Genomic DNA, 22,110 nt, shown 5'->3' on the forward strand with positions numbered 1-22,110 from the left:
AATCTCAGAGATTTTAATTTCTATAGCATTAGCACAACAGTTGTACTGAGTAAAACTATTTATTCAGCTGAGTCCTATAAATTCCTTGAATTTTCTTTATCTTGAGCTAAGAGTTTTTAGGTGTGACATCGATTTCTTACTTCAAGTTATCTACCATTACCTCAAGAAATCTGAGCAATTCTATTTTCTACTTCTCATCACCCCTTAGTCAGGGAGTAGGATTCAAATCTAGAATAATCTAGAATCTGAAATGCAAAATCACAGTAGGAAAGAGCAGATTATACCTATTATAAGAAATTCCAGAGACTTGCTAATCCATATCATAAAAATCTAAGGAAGATATTGCTGGGTCATCATGGGGCTTTTGTTTATTTTATTCTCTTTGTTTCTTGTAGCAGCCTAAAACTAGGGGTCCCTTCAATACCTGCTTCCATTTACCACGTCAGGTTTCTGCCTCAGCAAAACAGGACAACTGGAAGATAAAATACTGACCTGTTTATTGATAGGCCAATTTAATTAGTTCGGACTCGTATTTCTATAGTGAATTCTTTATCTTTTTTTGGTTTCTGATTTTGTTTTTTGAAAGAAAGGCAGACCGCCACATGCAGCGCCTCATCTGGATACGCCCAGAGTCTTGGCAGCTGGATGACCCTACATCCTCCTGCAAATGGTGACGGGTGGGAATGGGAAATGGCACCAGCCAGGGAGAGATTGTTTGGAGGTTCTAGCCGGGGAGCGCAGCTACTCCTATACCCTTGACCAAAGAATGGTCCTCTTCTATCCGGGAAGGTCATCTTCCCTGACTGAGTGCACAGGCAGCTTGGGGAGGGAGGCGCATGAGTGGTGAGGGAGGAAAAGGACACCCACCTAGCCAGCCAGATCGGCCAGATCAACCCTGGCGATCAATAGGGTGACAGATGTCGCAGCCAGATTGCCCTCGCATCGTTTTTTTTTTTTTTAAATCAAAATCACTGGATAAACGTTAAATGCTTTTCCTTTTCCTTTTTTTCCTGAATTATATTATTCTCTTGATCATTGTTAGTCATTCTTCAGCTCACAATTATTGGCTTCATGATTTGGTTTTTAACCATTTGTTTTTGTTTCTGTTTTGAACATTTCTTTAGCAAGATCAATTGTTCATATTTTATACCTTTGTTCACTGTTCACTGTGTCCTGATCATTGTTTCGTGAAATTTTGGAGGTCATTTTACTGTCTCTGCTGTAATATTTTAAAACTTAATTGAGTATTAATTTTTTTACATTCTCTGATTTGTACACTAACCAATTGTCTATTATATTCTGTAGTCTTTCATCTATTTTTTTCCCCAAACTTTCTTAAAGTCAATATTTTTGAGTAAGATTACAAAGTAGATAATCTATAAATTTCATTTTTATTTCCTTAACCATATTTTTGTTTAAAAAATGTATCCTTGGGGCGCCTGGGTGGCATAGTGGTTGGGCGTCTGCCTTTGGCTCAGGGCGTGATCCCGGCGTTATGGGATCGAGCCCCACATCAGGCTCCTCCGCTATGAGCCTGCTTCTTCCTCTCCCACTCTCCCTGCTTGTGTTCCCCCTCTCGCTGGCTGTCTCTATCTCTGTCGAATAAATAAAAAAAAAATAAAATCTTTAAAAAAAAAAGTGTATCCTTGCCTGGGGCGCCTGGATGGCTCAGTCAGTTAAGCATCTGACTCTTGATTTCAGGTCAAGTCATGATCTTAGGGTCCTGGGATCGAGCCCTGCGTTGGGCTCCTCCCTCAGCAGGCAGTCTGATAAAGATTCTTTCTCTCCCTCTCTTTCTGCCCCTCCCCCTTTCTAAAATAAATAAATAAATCTTTTTAAAAAAGTATCCTTGTCTTTTGTCTATATGGATGATTTTTTTGTTTGTTGCACAATATTTTAGCAGACCACTCATTGGTATCTTTTTTTCTAATAAGTTTTCTTTGAATAAAGACTCTTTTCATGACTGCCATGTTCTTCCCAAATAGAGTGGACTGACTTTTATTTTATCTACTATTTTTCCTCCCAGATGCTCTTGGAATCCTCCTTTCTGTTGTTAAATGGAAGGCTTTGTAGATAAAATTTTGCATCACCAGATTGTTGATACATCAGTCTATTTGGAGTGAAGTGGGATGAGTTGGAAGGAAGCCCAAGTACTGAGTTCTACTTCAAAAATAATTCATTTTTGACAAATTTTCTTCTCTCTTCCATGTCATTCTTCTACTCAATGCACATACTCAATTTCTGTTTGCCTAGGCTTCAAACTCCTGGCATCAGCTGTAGCCATGTCATTTTTCTTGCGTCTCTGTCCACTACAGCTGAGAAGAACCTGGCTAGACTAGGGAGAAGCACTGCTGTGCACCTGCTGTCCCATTGCTGCAACCTCACTTCCCCATTGCCAGTTTGGAGCAGCTGGTTTGATTTTCACTTGATCCCAGAGAGATTAAAAAACCCTCAATGTTATGAGCTCTTCATGTCTTTCACGATCTTCCCTCTTCCTTAAATCCCTTTGACCTCCAGATTTTAAAATCTTTCTGGGTTCCTTTCTGGATCATTTCTTGCAACATCAAAGTCCTTTTTTTCCTCTCAGGAAAGCAAAATTTTTTTCTCTTTTGAGATTTATTATCCAGCTTCTCTTCTAATATGGTCTCATATATGCTATGTGCAATAACAATTCTTTGACATTTATGGCACATTGATGGCACCATTTCCTGGTTCTCTGTTTAGTATGCATTTTCTCTCTGCTTATGTTCCTTTGTTGATCTTAGCATCTATAATAGTGATGGGGGTGAATGTGCTCAAGTTTTCATCTTTTATAGAGGTTTCCTGTCTTTCATTTTTTATTGTCTCCTTGCATAATTGCTGATTCTCACAGGGAAAAAAAAGAGAAAGAAAAAAATGCATAGAGTTTGTGAGGCTTGCTTCTGGCCATCATGTTAGAGTAAGCAACCAGATCTAATCTTCATAATTTGTAGCCAACATTCCCCTTGAGCCTCAGTCAGTCTCTGGAACAAGCCCACATGTTCAGAGATTTATTCTAACACCGACAATCTGATGTCCCATTTCCCCTGGCCATATCTTTTAGGAGTAAGCAACCACACCAAAGTGTTACTAGAAGAAGCATTTAGTTTTATAGAAGATAGTTAAATTTTAAATGGCAAATGAAGTAGATCTTAAAGTATTTAAAAAGTGCTAAAGAAATGCCAGTATATCTAAACTGTGCAAAAAAAAAGAGAAAATCTATGTATTGTGACATGTACTTGGATTTTCAGTACGAGTGGTTTAAATGTACAAGAAAAAAATGGTGGCCCTATCCCATTCCCATGGCTCAAATCTTGTAGGGAATCTTGTCTGCCATCCCTATAGCTCTTAAGCTTGTATCTTGTTGCCTTTTCTGGGAGGGTCTATCCTCTTCACTCCAGTGTTCTCTTGTTGTGTAGCTTGACTCTACAGAACTAGCTCTTATTTTGAGATATGAAAATTATATTGACAAATATCTTTCTAAGATAAAAATCAAATTAATTACCCACCTACCTCAACTTATCTAAATGATTCAAATATTAATAGATGAACATATATTTACTGAGTATTTTTAATATTTCAGTCATTTTCTTAGGTATTTTGGGAATCAAATTTATCCTACCATATTAGTTTGCTAGCACTGCTATAACAAAGCAGTATAGACTGAGAGGCGTAAACAGAAATTTATTTTTTTCATAATTCTGGAGGCTAGAAGTTCAAGACCAAGGTATTGTTAGGGTTAGTTCTTTCTGAGAGTCCAGGAGAAGATTCTGTTCCAGTTCTTTCTCTTTGGCTCTTAGATAGCCATCTTTGCCCCGTGTCTTCACAGTGTCTTCCCTCCATCCATGTATGTTGATGTCCAAATTTTACTCTTCTTATATGGACACTAGTCATATTGGATTAGGGTCTAGCCATATGACCTCATTTTAACTTTAATATTGAGATTTAATCACCCCTATAAAGACCCTATCTCCAAATACAGTCAAATTCTTGAGGTACTAGGGATTAGGAATTGGGCATATGAAATTTGAAGGGGACACAATTCAGCTCATTGCATGCTACATATTAATTATTTATACCAGAAAAGACATATAGTATATTGGGTAAGAGCAAAGACTGTGGAAACCCTCTGCCAATATTTGGATTCTGGATCTGACTCTACCTTTTAGCTGGGTACTCAGAGCAAGTTTTTCTATGCTTCAGGGTCTATATCTATGAATTCAGGGTAGTACTTAACTCATAGGCTTGTTTTAAGATTAATGGGTTAATATATGCAAAGTGCTTAGAAAGTACATAGAGTACATACTCAATATGTTTTAGATTTGTCTTTATAGCTAAATAATGAGTAGGAGATATGGCATATGACATATATAGCCATCGATGAGGAAAGCAGTCAAACACCTGATGGAGTACTGGTTACATCAGCTTGCTATTAAAATTATTTTGGCAAAAATAACCATTTGAAAAAAGATATATACATGTAAGCAGAGCCATTCTAACCAGTTCTTAGTCAAAAGCACTTAAACTCACTAAACAGGTTCTAGTTATGGATAAGATAGAGTACTTCCTCTGCCTCTCCCCCTGGTAGAGCTATAAGCCTGAACAGAACTCATGGGAAAGCTATTTGAGGACTCTCAAAAGTAATTAGTAACAGGCAGATTGGGGGAGAAGAACAGAATTTGAAGTACCGCCTAGAAGCGATGGCTTTATCTTGTTCCCCGCTTTGGTATTCACCTGCCCAGACTTACAGTTGGCCTAAATCTGGAAGTGCATGTTGTAGAGAGCAGTCTGGGTGATTCCCTCTAGTTCTCACTTGAGGAACAGTCAGGGGGTCTCCTAATATTAAGAGACGGTGGGGGAAATCCCCATATTATCTTTTCTTCTTTTTTTTCCTTTTTCCAATCTTTCTCATGCCAGCTCCCAGGCAAATCCACCTGCAGGGTGGTAGTGATGGCAACGGTGGAAGCAAGGCAGTTTGTAGGCACCTAAAACTGAGAGTGAGGCAAACTTCCTTTCCAGTTTATGGAGCTGTGGTCCCCAAAGGAGGGTAAACCACTATTGCTCTCCAGAGGGGGCAAATTTAATGCTTTATTATAAAAAAAAAAAGGTGGAGATTTTTATTTATAAGGTAGCACCAGAAATTTTCTGAGAGGATGAACCAAACTTCCATTACTACCACCATTTTTTAAGGTCTATTTATTTATTTGAGAGAGAGTGAGCGTGCAGGGGGAGGTCAGGGGAGCAGACTCCCTGCCACTGAGCAGGGATTCCCCGCCCAGGGCTCCATCCCACAACCCAGAGATCAAGACCTGAAATCAAGAGTTGGACACTTAACTGAGTGAGCCACCCAGATGCCCCAAGACCATTTTTAAATAAGCTGCTTAAAGTGAAATTAAAACTCTGAGCATCTGAGTTAATTAGCAACCATGATGATTTTTTTTTAATGAGAATTAAACAAGTTGCTTGGTCAGACAGAAGGGGAATAGAGGAGAAAATATGTGAGAAGGGAGCAGAATCAGGAGCATCATTTGGGGAATACTAATTGCTAATAGTTAAGCTGTTTGCACTTGAAATGTAAATCCATCTTCCTAAACCTTCCAGTGATGTCCCTATAAGTGCCTATGTAAGTGGGTTTTATTTTATTTTTGGGTAGTGTAAGTTAAGGAAACGGACACATTTTCTGTCAATGACAATGATAGCAAGAAAATGAGAGGATCCTTAATTCGAACTAATTCAGCAAAAACAAGGGCTCAGAGGCAGAGAAGCACATGGGAACGCAAGCTTTCTTGGGGTTCCCAGAAATCTCGTGGAGGGCCTTGGGCTTTCCAATATTTGTAAAGGCTCAAATACATCTTCCAGAAATCTCTTAAGGCTCCTATGGCTGCAGCTGACAAGCGGGTGACACCTCAGTGTAGTTGCTCAGTATAACTGGACAGCACCAATGCTTCATTGGTTTCTAATTGTGTAGACTCTTGGCTTTCTTGTGAGTGATTATACAGTGTTTCAAAAGTGTTACTTCTCAAGCCAGTAATCTTATTACCTCTCCTACTGTTAAGGAAACTTATCAAAAAACTGCAAATAAGGCAGATAATATGTGGGCAGCATGTCTTTTCAATGACAGTTAGGGGCAAAAGCCTTCTTAGGGATTGTCTAGGGGAATGCACTTTCTTCAACACATTGTTTGTTCTTCTAGAAATGCCTGAACTTAGTGAAGTTACATTTAAATTGTGAATTTTTTGTTTGGTAGAAATGAGAAGAGTAAAAATCTGTCTGGCAGAAAAAGATAACCTCAAAATTTATAATCCATTGTCCTGGAGGACATTAATTAGTTTGTATCTAACCCAAAAATCTTATCCCAAACATTTCTTTTATAAATTACAAATAAACACTTAACTCATCACATCTCTTTGAACTGCTTTTAACATCTTACTGGTTCCCACAGTAATTAATGAGCTGAATGAAATCTTTGACATGTGTTCATTTTTAAAAAGAATAACTCATGGGATGAGCTCAATATTAGGATAAGTTTAATAGCAAAATGGAGATGACATAGGGAAGGTGGGCCAGTGGAAATTATCCAATTTGAAGAATGGAGAAAAAAAGATGAAAAAATAAAAGCCCTATTAACTCATGGACCCATGGGAATATACCAAGAGAACTAATGTATGTGTCATTGGGGGTCCAGAAAGAAAGGAAAGAGTGCAATGTAGGAAAAAAAAATTGAAGAAATAATGGCAGAAAACTTCCCAAATTTAGATAAAACCATAAACTCTTAGATTGAGTAATCTCACTGAACCACAAACAGAATAAACCCAAAGAAATCCATATCCATTTGCATCATAATCAAAGTACTGAAAATTAAAGTGGAAGAAAAAAATCTTGAAAGCAACGGGAGAGAAATATTGTGTTACCTATTGGGGAATAATGATTTGATCGTAACAGATTTCTCTTAGAGGCTAGAAGGAAGTGTCTCCATATTTGTAAGGTGCTAGAAGAAAACTACTGTCAGCCCCCAAAACTACATCCAATGAAAATATCCTTCAAAAATAAAAATGGTATAAAACTTCTCAAAACTTAGAGAATGTGTGGTCAGCTTAACTGTTGTAAAATTTTACTATGATAATCTCTTTTGACAGAAGAAAAATGATACCAGAAAGAAACTTGGAATATCAGGATGATGGAAGAGCAAGAAAAGTTATAAATATTGATGCAAATAAAACAGACTATTGATATATTTTTGAGTTTTCAAAAATATGAGACAAAAAATTATAAAATCATCTGATGAATTTTCAGTGCTTGAGGTTATAATACATAAGACACTAACATAAGCAGAGAAGGAAAAGGCACTTATATGGTGGTAAGATTTCTACCTTCCACTTGAAGTGGTAAAATAAGTAGATTATTAAAAGTTAAGTAGTGTATTTAATGCTGAAGACAACTGCTCAAAATACTATAAAAATTGTTGTAGTCAATAATACAATTGATAAAGTAATTTTTAAAATATTAAAAATATCTAAAAGAAGGTAGGAATGAAAAACCATGTCAATAAATAGAAAAGATATAATAAAACAACAAACGTAAACTCAAATTTAATAGCAAGTACATTAAATTGCATGGGTCAGATCACATCAATTAAACAAAAACAAACAAATGAGGTATTTTCAGAATGGATACCATATATTTCTGAAAAGAAACTCACTTCAAATATAATGATAACCAGATTAAAAGTAAAAGAATAGGAAAAGACCTGCTGAATAAATACATATCAAAAGAAAATTGGAAGGCTTAGATTAACATCAACCAATTTGACTTAAGAACAAAATTTTATCAGAAATAAAGAGGGATCTTGCATAATGATGAAAGGGCAAATTTACCAAGGAGACATAGCAATCCTAAAAGTGTATGTACTTAACATGAAAGTTTCAAAATATATGAAACCAAAACTGAGAGAACTTACAGGATCAATAGACAAATCCATAATTACAGTTGGAGTCTTCAAGACTCTGCTTTCAGTAATATAGACATAAAATCAGTAAGAATATAGCAGAACTGTATTGAACACAACATCTGAAACTAATGATGTGCTATATGTTGGCTAATTGAATCTAAATAATAAAAAAATAGCAGAAGTGAACTACAACATGAACCAACTGGGTCTGATTGGCATTTATAGAATACTCCACTCGACAACAGCAAAATGCATATTCCTTCCGAGTGTGCAATGGAGCAGACACTAAAACCCTATTCTGGGTAATAATACAAACTTATTCAAAAGATTTGAAATCATGCATGACCATAATGAAATTAAGCTAGGAATCGGTAAGAGAAAGATAAAACACAATCTCCAAACATTTGGAATTTAAATTACACACTTCTACAAAATACACATGTCAAAGAGAGATCTCAAGGGAAATTAGAAAATATTTTGAACTGAATTACAAACACAGCATATCAAAATTTGTGGGATGCAGCTGAGACAGTGTTAAAGGAAACTTTATATCCTCAAATATTAATATTAGAAAAGAATATTTTTCTCACTCTGTCTAGCTTATTTCGGTTAGCCTCATGATCTCAAGGCCCATCCATATTGTGGCAAATGGCAGGGTTTTCTTATTCTTTTTTAATGCCTGTATAATATTCCATTATATATGTATCTGTGTCATTCTATCTATCTATCTATCCACATATATAGAGAATGCGTGCTAGGGACTTGGCAGATGCTAAAACAAACAAACAAACAAACAAACAAACAAACCCAAATACTACAAAATCTCTTCACATGTAAATTTGTAAATCTATTTGAAACAGTCCATTTCTTCAAAAACCATAAACAGCCAAAACTCACTCTAGATTAAATAAATATTTTGAATAGTCTTAAAATTAGTAAAGATATTAAATAATAGTTCAAAACTTAAAAAAAAAAAAAAAAGAACTCTCCAGGCCCAGAGGGTTACACTCAATAATTCTACCAAACATTTCAAGAAGTAATAACACCAATTCTTGACAACCATTTCTAGCCAACAGAAGTGGAGGGAATACTTCCTGACTTAGTTTACAAGGCTAGCATTACCCTATACCAAAACCAGACAAAGATTTGTAAAACTTGTGGAGTGTTAAGAAAAACTTTTTTATTGCTATAGAGTTAGAGCTTTCTAAACACTTTTTTTTTCCCCTGTGAATTGGACTGCTGGGCCATAAGCAACCTTGGGTAATTAATGTACAACTGTATAGATAGTGAGGTAACTGTAGAGATTTATGAAGCTCAGGACCTTGAAGATGTCTTCTAGGTCATAGAAACCAAAGAAATGGCAGGGTTGGAGGCGTTGGGCAAGAAGGCATATCTGGCCCTTGAAGATAGTATTTACATTCTAAAAGGTTAGAGCGAGAACCCAGGATCCATTTCATTCCCTCTTCAGAGGGCAAGGTTTTTTTCCCTTCTTTTTGTAAGACAGATAAAGGCAGTTACCTCTTTCCTGTATATAAGAAAAGAAAATGTATTTTCTTTTCCTGTTTCTCATATGAGATACAGACTTTGTATGCGCAGTAGATTTGGTCTGGCTCTCATTGTGTTGCTTCAGGGGTAAAAACTGAGATGCAAGAATCCGTATAGTTATTTGCTTTTTAAGTTAAAAAAAAGATTACCTGCCTTTAATCTGGAGTACCTCTTGTGCATGTTTATGGTAAAAATTATTAAGGTGACTGTTAAATCCCAACACAGAGGAAAGAACGCTCAGGTGAGTCTCAGGTTGGCATTTCATTGTTCTGGAAACCAATTGGCACATGTCGCTTCTGCTCACTTTTCTATGGCTGGAACAAGTTACTTGTGCCTTAAGCATACACAGTGAGGACCAGGAAGTATACTACTATCATGTATCTGAAAGGGGAAGATTACGGATTTATTTATTTAACAGTATTAATTTTTATCAAAGTTCTTTTTTTATAAGGCAAAATGATGGGTCAAATTAATTGCTATCAGCTTCCACAAATGAATTCATTCAAAAAAATCTAAAACAATATTTATTGAAAAATAATACACATTTCACTATATACTATAATATTACTAATGAGGTCAATATCACTTCTACATGCTAGGGTTGAAAGATGTAGTTGCTTTGAGTGGTCTAATTATTATAAAGAAGCTCTTTGCCAAGCCATGGTTAATTGAGTTTAAGTCAGTAGTTCTATACTGGAAACTATTTTGCCTCCCCTACACCCTGGGGCCTTTTGTTAATGTCCTGTGACATTTTGAAATTTTTATGACTGGAGGGTGGGGCTCCTGGTATCTGGTGGGTATGCGGTGGGCAGAGGGAAATGATGCTACTAAGCATCTTACAGTTGTAAGACAACCCCTCACAATAAAGAAACACCCAGTCTGAAGTATAAATAGTGCTGATGTTGAAAAACTGTGGTATAAGGTCTAGAAGAGAATGACCCATTCACTGCCTTCACTTTTTCCATAAAAATATTTCCATTTCTAAAGTATAAATGGGGGGCGCCTGGGTGGCATAGCGGTTAAGCATCTGCCTTCGGCTCAGGGCGTGATCCCCGCGTTATGAGATCGAGCCCCACATCAGGCTCCTCCGCTATGAGCCCGCTTCTTCCTCTCCCACTCCCCTGCTTGTGTTCCCTCTCTCGCTGGCTGTCTCTATCTCTGTCGAATAAATAAATAAAATCTTTAAGAAAAAAAAAAGTATAAATGGAAATAAAACTATACTAATAACTTTTATGCAATACTGTGTACTCAAGGCCAAAATGAAAAGATATGCATGGATCCAAATTTATGTGATATCTGACTTATTTAAGGAAACTTTCCTTTGTTGACCCCAGCCTGGGACACAGAACCTATTAGATAATTCCTAAGTGCCATATCCTTCCTTTTGATAGTGTTCCCTACAATACTAATGAGAAGTAGCCTGTCATGGCAGCCACTTTATGACAATTTAATGATAAAAAAAAACTCCATCGAACCTCACTTGTTTCAGGAAGTTACTGCTTTCAGAAAACCCTCTGCTCCTAACACTGAACGATCCTTCCTCTTTTGCTTTATTAATCCCTAAAGCCAAACAAGGACCTCCAGATGTGCCTGAGGACGAATTAGGAAGTTTTCGTGGTTCAAAAAAAATCACACCTTAATAAGAGTATTTGCCAATCAGAACCTGTCTAAATATGCCAGTTTTTTTTTACTCTTTCTCACATCTTTGAGCCATGCAAAAATGAAAGTGATAGCAGATGGAGTCCCTTCCACAAGCTCATGAGTAAATGGACTTTATTAATTTTTGCCTTGGACTTAATTTAGTCTTTGACAGTAATTAGATCACTAACTGTGAAAATGTTCACTTATTGCCAATAACCCTTGGTAGTTGGAGTGTCTATCTTGCTCATAACTGTACCTGTTTCTTTGGAGAGAATATATGCTCCTAAATGTTTTGACTAGGTTTTGATAGACTTTTAAAATCCTGCTCAGGAGAACAAGCTTCTTTCCCGTTAGGATCATCCAGCCGCTTCAATAAATTTAGGGATAATGATATAAGTTTAAGACTTTTTTTTACCCAGGGAGACCAAGGCTAAATTAAGTAAACAGAAGGTAGAAGTAGTAGGAATAGTGATACAACACATTTCATTAAGTGCGTTAATTTCCCTAAAGTGAGCCATGATATGTTTTCATGAAAATTTTAGACATGAGAATATGGCTCAAAGAATTTTAAAATTCAGTTAAACAGATCAAAAAATATTTCAGGCAAAGAATATGCACAGGCAAATAATAAATGTGTTTTCAGTGCTATAACGACTGTGTTTATATGTAAAGGATAAGTACAAAGTGTTAAAGGAGATTAAGATGGCTAGTCAAGAAGAATTCAAATAGCAGATAGCCTTAAACTTGTGATTTTATACTTGCTTTATTGACCAATATCAATTTAGGGTTTTACATTTTATTACCAGGTCAGGATATTAACTGAGCCTAGGATTGAGATTTAATAAGCAAATTTTATTGTTTTCCCCATGAATTTTGTTACTTTGTGGTAATCAATAGGATCATTCAAAAGTATTCTGGTTCTTTTCCTTTTAGGTATATGCGAGGGTTATACTTTCTTTCTTTTTTTTTTTTTTAATGTCCATATTACTTAATTTGACCAATGAAATGTGACCAGCAACCAGACATAGTTCTTTTAAGAGTTAGATATCATTCACTAGGTCCCCTTCTCCCTGCCTTAGAGAGCCTGGAAGCAAAAATATTAATAGATTCATGAGTTTGATTCCCTGAGTGGCAATAATAAATAAAGCTGTTCTGATTATCTGCATTGGGTATATATCATGAACATGAAGGGAAATTTGTTTGGGTAAACTACTGAAATGTGGATTGTTGGTTACTGTAGCATGACCAAGCCTATCCTGACACTTGCTTCTTCCTAAAGCAATCCACTTCTTCACAAGGTAAAAGAAATACAAAGCAGCTCTGAGAAATGAAATGAATCTTCCATTTCTTGTAACAGTAATGATCTTAAGGTGTCACCCCAGTGAAATGTAATAAGGAAGTAGCGATGTAAGTATGTCCCCGTATCCATCATTAAGAATAGACAATCCTGTTTAGGAATGAGAGGCATAGCCTGAGGACTTTAAGAATAACTTCTACTTGGGAAGAGCGTAGAAATCCTCTTATGGAATCGTCATAGCGTCAAAAATAAAGTCTATGTAGACATACATATGGTTTCATTTTGTTTTCCTTTATTTTGGTTTTGTTTTGTTTTAATGTGAATCTTGAGGACTAAAAAAGAAAGTAAATTTTAGGAAACCATTTACAGGTTCCAATGAGAAAAATAACAGAAAATATAATCATTATGTGACATAGAAATACATGATCTGTTGGACTAAAATAGACTTTTAATATGGACTTGGGAAATTATAGTTGAAGTATAGTTCAAGTAACCAGAAGCTTTTCTATGAAAAAGAAAATAAGAATTGGCTATCAAGTTGGATTGAAATAGAAGAGAAGGCAGAGCGTATATCTAATAGTATAAAATATTTAGAAGCCAGTCAAATATGATAAAATAGTATCTAGCTTAAAAATAACTGAAAAAGAAGGTAATAATACATCTATAATTATTGCATAGAGATCTCATACAAATCTGTGTTTTTACTAGATTTTATAACTGGTAAAATAAAGATGCTACAGAGGTTCTTGTTTGGAACTACAATCTTCTTGTACTTGCAAAGAATAATGAAGCAATTTTAGAAAGCACCCATTAGGGTCCACATTGATCAAACTTGGCAAGACTGACTAAATATGTCTAAACTCAATAGTATGTTGAGATGAAGGAATTAAGAAACTAAGAGTAGAGATTTGTTGTTCAATTCTTATTTGGACAGTCAAATTTAGGCATGTAATTTTAGTAAAGGTGGCAAATTCCCGTTTCGGTAGGAAATGTAAATACATTGCATACAGGATACAGCAGATAGTATACCTCATTTATAAAAGAGATCACATCCTAACAAATTAATAAAAGAAGGGCAGCTTAGTAGAAATACATGTTGCAATGAAATCAAAACTAAAGAAATCTTCTCAAACATGTAAGAGTCAGGATGAATTATATCAGCTTGGAAATTGTGAGGTATAACCAGCCACAGAAGATAGAGAAATGTTGAGGAATTCTTTAGTTCTAAATATGGTAAGGCTAACACATCAAAAAACCATTGAATTCGGTTGTCATTTAATGTGAAATAAATATAAAGTTTGTAAGGATTATAAATCTAATGGCAATGAAGAATCAAAAACTATGTTACAGTTCTCTTAATAGTGATTATGATTGAACAATAGACATAGAACTAAGTTTGGGAAAGTATCCTGGCTGATCTGTGTATATGGTTTTCCAATGATCTTCTTTCTGACCCCAATAACATAGACTTTATTTAAAAACAAAACAGACAAACCACCACCACCACCAACAACAACAACAAAACCCTTCGGTAACAAAGGGAACAAAACAGATGTATTCAAAATTAAATATTTTTTAAAAACCAATCAGAGATCTGAGGATTTGTATAAACCTAAAATATAGATCATGATAAACATTTAATAAAGAAAAAAGGCCCATGGCTGCTTTCATCTCTAGAAGGGTAACAGAAAGCAGAAAATCCTCTAGATATGGAAGTACAGAGATATTTGTTGGCTGGTGTGGTAGAATGCTGAGTCTAGGATGAGGGCAAGAGAACTAAGAGCGATTCCTCTGAAACACTTCAGTCCTTCACTGGCCGCAAGGCCATGGCCTACAAAGACTGAGGGAGGGTCAGGAAGTCAAAAGCTGGTTCCTAAAAAACATCAGTAAAAGTGACAATAAACCCTTAGCTTGAGTGATCAGGGAAAAGAGAAAAGACACAAATTACTGATAACAGGAATGAAAGAGTGGATCTTACTAACGAGCTTATAAATATTAAAAGACAACCTTCCAAGTAAATATTATGAAAAATATTATGGTAATAAATGTAACAGCTAGATTTCTTGAGGGACGTATGTTACCAAGGATAACTCAAGAAGAAATAGAAAACCTCAATAGCTCTCTATCAATTTAAAAAATTAATTCGCAGTTAAGAATCTTTCCACAAAGAAAACTAGAAGCCCATATTTCTTAAATGGTGAAATCTACCAAACAGCAAAGAAAAAACAAAACAAAACAAAACAACTCAACATGTATTATTTGAGAAAATAAAGTAGGAAGGAATACTTCCTTATTCATTTTTATGAGATTATCATTACTCTGATACCCCAACTGGGAAGATTTTGTGAGAAAAGGAAAATGCAGACAAGTATCTCTCTTTTTTTTAAATTTAAATTCAGTTAGCCAAGGTATAGTACATCATTGGAGCATAAGGACAATAGGGATGTGGGGGGGGGCACTGAATGGGAAGAAATCAGAGAGGGAGACGAACCAGACAAGTATCTCTTATAAATGTAGACATAAAAAGTATTAAAAATAGTATATGTGAAAAGATAATGCACTGTGGCAAAGTGGCCTTTACACCAGTAATGCAAGTTAGATTTAACCATTCAAAAATCAGTGTATTTAATCACATTAATGAGTAAAGGAGAAAACCCAAATGATAATTTTAATAGATGCAGAACAATGCATTAAAAAAAATTCAATACCCATGGTAAAAATTCTTAAAACTACAAATAGAAGGAAATATTCTCTCTGAAGGGCTTCTACAAAAAATTTAGAACTAATATCATAATTAATGAGATATATTGAATGTTTCCCTCTAATCAAGAACAAAACAAGAAGGTCTGATTTCATTGATTTTATTCAATATTACTCTATATATCCTAGGTATTGCAATAAGGCAGAAAAAAAGGGCAGAATATTATAAAAAAGTGAAGTAAAACTGTTAATATTTGTGGATACCATGATTATTTGTGTAGAAAACCCCATACAACCTACAAATAACTGCAAGAAATTAACTAAAAAATTACAATTTCACAGGATTCAACATCAATATATAAAAATGTGCTTATTTCTATAAACTATCTAGAAAAAATTTTAAAGTGGATTTTAAATATAATGGAATTTATTCCAGAGAATCAAAGAACACTTTCTCTAAATAAAGCTACAGATACAACACAATCCCAACCAAAATTCCAGTGGGTTTTTTTTCGGTGAGTGAAAGCTGATTTTAAAATGGATAGTTAAAATATCTTGAATAATCAACATGATCTTGAGGAAGAGCGAAGTGTAAGACTTACACCACCCGACTTCAGAATTTCCTATGGTAATCAAAGCAATGTGGTATTTGAGTAAAGATCAGAAGGTTGAATGACAAAAAAAGAGAATGCAGAAATAGGCACTGATTTTTGACTAAAGCATCAAATCAACATAATGAGAGAAAATTCAATCTTTTTACTAAATAATACACAAAAAACTAGATTAAAAAAAAAGTCCAATCCTTTTCTCACAGACACAAAAATTAATTTGAGATGGCTAATAGACCTGTGTAAGCCACAGCCATAAATGTTCTAGATGAAAACATAGAACACTATGTTTGTCATTCTGGGGTAATAAGCAAAGATTTCTCAAACAAATGCTAAAACCATGAAGGAAAAAAATTAATAAATTGTACTTCATCAAAATTCTTTATTTTTCAAAAAATGAATCAGCAAGCCACAGACTTAAAAAATATTTGCAATACATATGTGACAAAGAACTCAAATGCAGATTGTATAAAGAATCCCTGGAAATCAACATATTAAGAAAAAACAATCTAAAAGACTTGAACCAACCTCCAAAGTATAGAGATATGCTTAACATTATTAGTCTTCACAAAAATGCAGATTAAAACCACAATCAAGCATTTAAGAAAACAGTAAATCAAATCATCTGCAAGTACTTTGAGAAATACAATAGGACACAGTTTCCAACTCATTTTATAACAACAAAACCTGACAATTATTTTGTAAGTAAAGAAATCACATGCTGAATAAAGACACAATAATCCTTAACAAAATGGTAGCAAAGTTAATAATATATAAAAGGGATAATATACCATGAACAAGAGACATTTATCCCAGGAATACTAGGCTAATTTAACTTTCAAAAATCAGACCCATTAAAAGAAAAAAAAATGAATAAAAGAAGACCACATGAATATCTACATAGGTGCAGATAAACCATTTGACAAAATTCAGTGTCTATTCATGATAAACACTCAGCAAAATATGAATAGCACCAACCTGGTCAAGGGAATCTGTATGAAATATAGAGCAAACATGACACTTAATTCCTAAAGTACTGGAAGCTTACACCTAGGATCAAGAGCATGGTAAAGTCAAATACTCTCATCACTTCCAATTAACACTGTACTGATAAAGCAAGGAAAAGACAAAAAGGCGTGCAAATTGGAGAAAGAACAAAATTGTCTATTATTTGCAGACTCCATGAACACATAGAAAATCCTAAGGGTCCAAAAAGTTATCAGAATTAAATGAATTTAGTATGGCTACAGCACACAAAAGTCAGTTGTATTTCTACGTAATAGTAATAAGCATTAGAAATAAAGCTTAAAGAGGGTGCCTGGGTGGCTCAGTTGTTTAAGCATCCAGCTTTTAATTTCAGCTCAGGTCATAATCTCAGGTTGTAAGAGGGAGCCCCCAGTTGGGCTCCAGCTGGGCATGGAGCTTGCTTAAGATTCCCTCTCTTCCTCCCCAACCATCTCTTAAAAAAAAAACAACAACAAAAGAAAGAAAGCTTAAAGAAACAATACAATTATAATAGCATCTAGAATATGAAATACTTAGGAATAATTCCTTTAAATATGTGTAATATATTTATATTGACTATCACAAAATTTTGCTAAGATAAATTAAAGAAAACAAATAAATGGAGAGACATACTTCGTTGTTGTTGTTGTTGTTGTTGTTTTGATTTGGAAGACTCTTGTTAAGGTGTAATTTTTTTGTTAGTGCCAAGATGTCTTTCCAAACTGATCTATAAATATGATGCAAGTTCAACCAAAGTCCCAGCAGACATTTTCCATATAAATTGCCAAGGTCTTGCTAACATTTTATGGATGGGAAGAATTTAGAATAGTTAAAACAGTTTTGTGAAACAAGAACAAAATCAGACACTTACATTAACTGATTTAAAGGTATACTGTAAATCTGTGCCAAGCAAGGCAATGTGATTTTGGCAAAGGATAAATATGTAGATCAACGGAAGAGAAAAATGTAAGAGTTAGTCCTACACATAAATTTGTTCATAGATTTTTTAGAAATATGTGAAGGAAACTCAGTGGGTAATTTTAAAATATGGTATTGAAAACCTGGCTATGCATATGGAAAAAAAAAAAGAGACTTCAACTCTTAATACCATGCACAAGACTTAAAATAAATCATAGGCCTGAACATAAATACCAAATAAATAAATAAATAAATAAATAAATAAACAAAACATTTGGAAGAAGACTTAGGAGAAAATCTTTGCCACTCAGCATAGGCAAAAATTTCTTGGTAGTATACAAAAAGCATGAATCAAAGAAAATAGTAAATTGGAAATTATCACAGTTAAAACTCTAGCTCTTTGAAAGATACCATTAAGAAAATGAAAAGATAAGCCACAGACTAATAAGAAATACTTGCAACACATTTATTTAACAAAGATGTTACATACAGATTTAATTTTTAAAACTCTTCCAATAATGAGAAGATAGAATTTTCAAAAATGGCAAACAGTTTTGAACAGACACTTCAAAAAAGGAGATATATGAATGGCCAGTGAGCATATAAAAATACTCAACATTGTTGATCATCCAAAAAATGTAAACTAAAATACTTTGAGATATCTGTACGTGCCCACTAGAGTAATTAAATACTGAAAATGCCAACTGTTGATGAAGATGTGTAACAAATGGAATCATCATTCATTGCTGGTAAGATTGTTAAATTGCCCAACCATTCTGGAAAGCAGTTTGACAGGGTTTTTTTTGTTTTTTTTGTTTGTTTGTTTTTTGTTTAAGTTACACTACATGTACTTTGTAATAGCAATTCCATGAATTTATCCAAGAGAAAGGGAAATATAAGTCCAAACAAAGCCTTTCATGGGACTGTTCATAGATGCTTTACTCATAATAACTCCAGACTAGAAACAGCCTATATAGTCATCAAGAATTGAACTGATGAATAAATTGCAGTATATCTATATAATGGAATACTATATCAATTAAAGGGAACAGACTACTGGTTCTAAGCAACAACATGGACTCACAAGATTTCACATACTGTATGATTCCATTTATATGACATTTTAGAAGAGGAATAATTAAGCCAATTGGTGGTTACTTGGGGCCAGGGGTGAGGAGTATTGCTTGCAAAGGGGCACAAGGGAGAGAGTGATAGAAAAGTTCTATTTAGTGATCATGTTTGGGATTACACAATTGTATGCATGTGTTAAAACTCATCAGCTCTCTCTTTGTGGCGTCTACTGCAGGAACAAAGACCATTCTCAACAATGAGACTGTTGACATTCCAGAAAATGTCAATATCACTCAGAAGGGGTGGACCCACTGTTACCGTGAAGGGCCCCAAAGCAACGGGCAAAAGGACATCAATCACATCATTGTAGATCTTGGTCTCCTTGGAAAGAAAAAGAAGAGGCTCTGAGTTGACAAATGGTGAATGAATAGAAAAGAACTGGCTACTGTTCACACTATCTGTAGTCACACACAGAACATGACCAGGGGCATTACACTGGGCTTTCGTTACAAGATAAGGTCTAAGTATGCTCACTTCCCCATCAATGTCATTATTCAGGAGAATGGATCTGCTGTTGCAATTCAAAGTTTCCTGGGTGAAAAGTACATCCGCAGGGTTCAGATGAGGCCAGGTGTTGCTTGTTCAGTATCTCAAGCCCAGAAAGATGAGTTAATTCCTGAAGAAAATGACATTGAACTTGTATCAAAATCAGCTGCTTTGATTCAGCAAGCCACATCAGTTAAAAATAAGAATATCAGAAAATTTTTGGTATCCGTGTTTCTGAAAAAGGAACAGTTCAGCAGGCTGATGAATAAGATCTAAGTTATCCAGCTACAGAAACAGCAAGATGCCCGGTGATTTTTCACACTTATTTGTGATAATTTAAAGATGCAGTAAAGGTTGTATTGATATGGGGGAAAAAAACCTCATCAAACCCTACAATTACATAGATTCATTTTATTTTTGTACAAATTATACCTCAATGAATTTGATTTTAAAAATATGTACATGACTTGAGTCTCTGAGATCCTTTCTTGACCAGTCTTAATCTTGTCACCCCTTTCCTGTTTCTGATTTATGCATATTCTATTAACCTCCCAGACCCTCCAATACATTTCCATCTTTGAAATTTTGTTTTATTTATGTCTCCACTCACTGACCGTTCTTTAGTTTTTCAGTTCAGTTCAGTTCTGGCTTGTCTTTAAAAGCTTCACTGTGGAAAGTCAAATACGGTGGCCAATGGTTTCAGTTTTAATTTTGAGATACTAGATTTTGATGAAAAAATAGAGGCTCATACACCAAGGATGTGGTTTGGAAGAATTCATTTAAAAAGTTCATGTGGCATTTATACTCTGTGACTTATGGGAAGTAGTTTGATTTTTTCACTGCTTCAAACTTTTCATGCACACCAGAATCACCTGGAGAACATGTTACAGTGAAGGTGGTCTGAGGCAGGTTCTGAGATGTTGGTTTTTAACAAGTTTCCCATGTGATTTGGATGCAGCTGGCTTTCTGACCATACTTTAATCTGACCTGTTTTGGGGTGGAATGTACGCATGTGTGAGTGGCGGTCATGAAGGCTAGGGAGTACGGTAGTCACTGAATTTATATTACAGCTCTGCCATCTTCAAGTTGGGATAAATTGGTAAATCATTTAAGCTTTGAATATCAGCTTCCTTTTTCATGAGAAAAAATATTATTACTATTATTATTATATTATTATTACTAAAAATTATTCCTGTGGTCTGCGTACTGAGTGAAGGTATATCTGTTAGGCACCCGGAACTGTCCCACGTGTATAGTGTCCATTAGATGTTCCTACCTTTCTTCTTCAGTTTCTTTTTAAGACCGCATATGCATTCTTAAACCGTATGTAGACAGTATCTACATTGAAAAATATTTTATTTTTTAATAATTAGCCATTCATTTCAAGTTGTGGAAAAGTAAGGATTTGTCTTTTTCTGTCAGCAGTTAACTGTTACCTGTTTTGCAGTGAGGAGATTGTCTAATTTTTGTGATATGAATGGCCCATGTTTAGGCTAGGGCATGACTAAAAAAGACCTTTCCTTTCCTCTCCTCTCCTTTCCTTTTCCTTCTTCTCTTTCCATCTCTCAATCCTTCCTTCCTTCCTTCCTTCCTTCCTTCCTTCCTTCCTTCCTTCCTTCCTCCCTCCCTCCCTCTTTCCTCCCTCCCTCTTCCCCTCCCTCCCTTCCTCTTTCCCTCCTCCCTTTTTCCCTCCCTCCCTTCCTCTGCCTTCCATCCTATTAACAGGTCTAAAAAAAGACTGAACTGTGATATAAGCCTCCTTGTGTCCAACTCTTTTACATAACTACAGTGAAGATTGAATGATCGGGTCACCTTTCTATTTTTGGTGGCATAACAATATCCAGCTAAGGACCTCTCTTTAGGTATGGGTCAGTCCCTAAAAACAATTCACATAGATTATTTCATCCATGCTGCATAATTAGGTATATTGAAACCCACTAAAGTGATTCTTCACTGCCAGAAAGTGAGTTTATAGTAGAGTTATGAATTCATCCTAAATTCCTCAATTCAGACTTTCCCTTGGCTTCCAAATACTTTTTTAAATCCTAGGGCAGAATATTGTTGCCATTTCTAAACCCAGATTTCATTTCAGTCACCCTCAGGTGCTTGTTTATTTCCTATTTATTATTATTTGTTTTTGATTCAGGCTAATTTTTCAGAATCCTGGAACTGCACACACTATACCAGTCAAGTTCATCTCTCATCAGTCACTCTGCACACATCTTTTCTTCCCACCTCCCTGCTTTGAATCATGAAGTTTCTCCAGCCTGGGACAATCTTTTTCGCCAGTTTAAATTCTTCCCATTACTCAAGACCCTATTCAATCTCCACATTTCCTCTAGGAAACTTTCTTCAATTACTCTAACCTCTGAACTCCTGCTGTATTTATAGACGGATCACGTGCAGCGCTCTAATTGCACACAGAATGTTAGAGCTGGAAGGGACTTAGAAATCACAGAGAAGGAAACAGGGCACAGGATGCAATCTGGAAAAATTAGAAGGACATGATCTTAGAGCGTGGGTAGGGAGATTTGGTTGTGACACTGATACTATTTGTGATGTTAATGATCGGGGGCAAGAGGCAGGGACCTAAGTAGGATTCAGTGTTGATAAGAGTAATCACGGTTGGCCTCATCATACAGGAGGGAAAATGCAACTGATAGCTGAGCACAGACATGTTGGTGTGTTGGAGAAAAACACTAAGGTCTGGTGCTCACCTGTATGCATTGCCAGACCAGTAACTCTCTAGAATGCTGGTGCCTTTCTGACAGGTTCACAGTCATGCAAAGGCAGAGGCAAAGAGATGCAAGCTC

The 22,110-nt window shown here is 35.4% G+C and overlaps 1 pseudogene; it reads left to right on the plus strand.

Annotated features, from left to right (window-relative positions):
* LOC113268767 (60S ribosomal protein L9-like) overlaps positions 1-19,566 on the plus strand; it is a 71,204-nt pseudogene extending 51,638 nt beyond the window's left edge.
* Positions 19,567-22,110: the final 2,544 nt, after the last annotated feature.

This window comes from Ursus arctos, unplaced genomic scaffold (genome assembly GCF_023065955.2).
Source record: "Ursus arctos isolate Adak ecotype North America unplaced genomic scaffold, UrsArc2.0 scaffold_8, whole genome shotgun sequence".
NCBI classification, from domain to species: domain Eukaryota; kingdom Metazoa; phylum Chordata; class Mammalia; order Carnivora; family Ursidae; genus Ursus; species Ursus arctos.